Source organism: Olea europaea, unplaced genomic scaffold, assembly GCF_002742605.1.
Source record: "Olea europaea var. sylvestris unplaced genomic scaffold, O_europaea_v1 scaffold428, whole genome shotgun sequence".
In the NCBI taxonomy this organism is placed as follows: domain Eukaryota; kingdom Viridiplantae; phylum Streptophyta; class Magnoliopsida; order Lamiales; family Oleaceae; genus Olea; species Olea europaea.
The window spans coordinates 400,632-405,145 of NW_019262587.1; the positions used below are offsets into that span (position 1 = coordinate 400,632).

Here is a 4,514-nt window from a genome sequence, read left to right on the forward strand (position 1 = left end):
TTATTCCAAACGATAACATCTGATATGTTTTTTTCAAAGAAAAAATTGAAGAAGACTGCATCGGGATAAGTAGTCAATGACTTTGAACTTTTCCTAGTAAAATCTATCGGAATTCCTTAGCCAATTAGTAGCAAGTTGCTTTGAACATTCAGCCGTTTATGGAAACCTAGACAATAGAAGTCACACAGTTTTTCTTCGAGCACAGTTGGTTCTCACGTTTGTGTCCATTTTGGCATTGGACACCTCCTGGTTCATGAGTGATTTTTAGAGAATTCATGTTTACCTAATTCTCTTAGAAGCGGCCCCTTCTCACTCACATAGGTGATTTCCATAAAGAGTATTATGCTATACTCTACTTGAACAAATCAAGATATAGAAATCATTAAAAGCGTATCTTAACCTATTTCGCGGCAGCTGGGCACTGGCTTATCATAGGAATGGGTAGAAGTAAAATCTTCCCAGTGCATACTAAGTTTTTCACAATTTGGTTGTCCCATTGAACCTAGATCTTGGGATCTCCAGTCAACTAGGTTGGGTTGCCACCATGAAAACTTTTGATTATTTTATTAGTTTTAATCCCATCCCCTTCGATGAACTTTCGACTTGCTCTCTTGTTATACTTTTAGTTAGCGGATCCGCAATATTCTCTTTTGATTTTACATACTCTATAGAGATAATGCTTGTAGAGAGCAATTGTCTAACAGTATTGTATCTACGACGTATATGTCGAGATTTACCGTTGTACATTGCATTTTGTGCCCTTCCAATTGCTGATTGACTATCGGAATGGATACATATAGCAGGCACAGGTTTTATCCAACATGGAATATCTTCTAGAAAGTTTCGTAGCCGTTCGACTTCTTCTCCAGCTTTGTCTAATGCAATGAATTCAGATTCCATTGTTGATCTAGCTACACATGTCTGTTTTGAAGATTTTCGTGATATTGCAGCACCTCCAAGTGTAAAGACATATCCACTTGTTGATTTGGAGTCTTTAGTATCTGATATCCAATTTGCATCACAGTATCCTTCAAGTACTACTGGATATCTCGAATAGTGCAATCCAAAATTTTAGGTATGTTTTAAATACCCTAAAACTCTAACAATAGCTTTCCAATGATCAGTGCTTGGATTACTTGTATATCGATTTAGCCTACTAATTGAATAGGCAATATCAGGTCGAGTGCAATTCATGACATACATTAAACTGCCAATGATACGAGAGTATTCCAATTGAGACTTACTATCACCAGTATTGGAAACAATATGCATACTAACATCCATAGGTGTTTTCATAGGAATAATGTTATATTTCTTGAATTTATCAAGAATCTTCTCAATGTAGTGTGATTGAGACAATATGAGACCATCAGATGTTCTAGAAATTTTAATTCCTAATATAACATCGGCCACACCTAAATCCTTCATTTCAAATTTACTTGTTAGCATCCTTTTTGTAGTTTGAATTATGGTATCATTGTTACCCATAATCAACATGTCATCTACATATAAACATACCATGACATATCCATTTGGAGTGTTCCTGACATAAACACATTTGTCACACTCGTTAATTTTGAAACCATTTGACATCATAACCATGTCAATTTTTTCATGCCATTTCTTAGGAGCTTGCTTTAATCCATATAATGATTTAACAAGTCGACATACTTTCTTTTCTTGTCCTGAGGCCAAAATCCTTCAGGTTGCTCCATATAAATTTCTTCATCCAATTCCCCATTCAAAAATACCGTTTTAACATTCATTTGATGTATATCCAAACCATTCAATACTGCCATTGCAATAAGCATACATATGTATGTGATTCTTGTCACAGGAGAATAGGTATCGAAATAATCAAGACCTTCTTTTTGCTTATAGCCTTTAACGACAAGTCTTGCTTTATATTTGTCAATTGATCCATCTGCTTTCATTTTCCTTTTGAAAATCCATTTACATCCCAAAGGCTTATTACCGGGAGGGAGGTCTACTAATTCCCAAGTATGATTTTGTAGTATGAATTCAATTTCACTATGAACAGCTTCTTTCCAATATGAAGCTTCGGTTGATAACATAGCCTCCTTAAAACTCTGAGGTTCATTTTCTAACAAATATGTTAGAAAATTAGGCCCAAAGGAGGTTGACATCCTAGCCCTCTTGCTTCGTCTAGGTTGTTCATTTATAGATTCTTGATCTATAGTCTCTTCGTTTTCATGAGATCTCTTTTGTGAATTTGATTCACCTTGCATGTTATAAGGAAAAGTATTTTCGAAAAATGTAGCATCCCTTGATTCAATAATTGTATTAAAATGCATATCAGGTATTTCAGACTTATATACCATAAATCTGTACGCATTACTATGGTAGGCATAACCAATGAATACACAATCAATGGTTTTAGGTCCTATCTTTAACCTTTTTAGGTTTAGGACCTACTACCTTAGCCAAACATCCCCATACCTTCAAGTATTTATAATTAGGTTTGTGACCTTTCCATACTTCATAAGGTATCTTTTGCGTTTTTTGATGTGGTAGTTTGTTAAGAATATAGTTGGCAGAAAGCAAGGCTTCCCCCCACAAGTTCTGTGGTAATCCAGAACTTATTAACATAGCATTCATCATCTCCTTCAATGTTCGATTCTTGCGTTCAGCAATACCATTAGATTGAGGAGAATAAGGCGCGGTAGTTTGATGAATAATTCCGTGTTCCGAACAGAATTTCTCAAATGGTGAATCATATTCACCACCTCTATCACTTCTTATGGCCTTAATCTTTTTGCTAAGTTGATTTTCAACTTCTAACTTGTAGTGTTTAAACACTTCAATTGCTTCGTCTTTGCTTTTGATCAAATACATATAGGAATATCGAGTACAATCATCGATAAAAGTGATAAAGTACTTATTACCTCCTCTAGTTTGAACAAATTTTAAATTACATATGTCGGTGTGAATTAAATCTAGGGGTTCGGTAATTCTTACAACAGAACGAAAGGGTAGACATGACATTTTGGTTTCTACACATATATCGCATTTGTGATTATAATTTAAATCACACTTTGGTAATAAATCTAATTTGATTAGTCTACGCAAAGTGTTATAACTTGTATGTCATAATCGTTCATGCTAAATGTTAAATGACTCAAGCAAGTAAGAAGAAGATGTATTCTTATTCATAATTGGAGATACAATAGTCATTACATTCAATTTAAAGAGCCCCTCATTCAGGTAGCCTTTTCCTACAAACATTTCATTATTTGATAGTACAAATTTGTCTTAGACAAATACTAGTTTAAACCCATTCTTACTTAGTAGAGAACTAGATACCAAGTTTTTCCTAATATCGGGTACATGAAGAATATCATTCAGATTGAGCTTTTTTCCACTTGTCATTTTCAGCACTATCTTCCCATGTCCTTCTACCTTGGAAGATGACGAGTTTTCCATGTAAAGATGTTCATCATGATCCATTGCTTTGTAGGTAGAGAACATCCAGCGGTTTGAGCATATGTGACGAGTAGCTCCAGTATCTACCCACCACTCCTTAGTGTTTCCAATTAAGTTGCATTCAGAGACGATCGCAGAAAGATTCATGTCTTGTACCTTATCAGTGAGGTTCTCATGTTCTGTTACATTGGCCTGGTTAGTTTTTTCCTTCACATTTTTTGGCTTTCGAAAATCCTTGGATCGATGTCCTGCCTTGCCACAATTGTAACAGTCGCCTTTAAACTTTTTAGCAGTTTTTGAAGAACTAATTTGTCCTTCCCCATTGTGCTTCCTCTTTTTGCTTGTCTTGAAGCCTCCTTCTACAATGTTGGCTTTTGATTCCATCGAAGTAGATGCACCATTCCTTTTTTCCGTTTTGCGATTGTCTTCTTCTATTCTCAAACGGACAATGATATCTTCAAGTTTCATTTCCTTTCGCTTGTGCTTGAGGTAATTCTTGAAATCCTTCCATGAAGGTGTAATTTCTCAATTAGTGCAGCGACTTGGAATGATTCACTTAGTTTCATTCCTTCGGCATGGTTTCCGTTTTGCGATTGTCTTCTTCTATTCTCAAACGGACAATGATATCTTCAAGTTTCATTTCCTTCCGCTTGTGCTTGAGGTAATTCTTGAAATCCTTCCATGAAGGTGGTAATTTCTCAATTAGTGCAGCGACTTGGAATGATTCACTTAGTTTCATTCATTCGGCATGGATGACACTAAGTATAATCTGAAGTTCTTGAACTTGGGATATGATAGTTTTGTTGTCAACCATTTTATAATCTAAAAAACGACCGACAATGAATTTCTTTGTGCCGGCATCTTCGGTTTTGTACTTTGTGCCCAAAGATTCCTACAGTTCTTTTGCGGACTTAGCATTGCAGTACACATTATATAATGTGTTATCCAGTCCATTAAGCACATAATTTCTGCATAAGAAATCAGAATGCTTCCATGCATCAACCGCAGCCAATTTTTCAGCATCACTGTCTTGCTCGGTATATGAAGGCGCGTTTTCTTTGAGAAATTTA

At 35.6% G+C, this 4,514-nt stretch overlaps 1 pseudogene; it reads right to left on the reverse strand.

The window, feature by feature from the left end:
* Positions 1–2,539: 2,539 nt before the first annotated feature.
* On the reverse strand, positions 2,540–3,696 carry LOC111387835 (annotated as a pseudogene).
* Between the last annotated feature and the right edge of the window lie 818 nt (positions 3,697–4,514).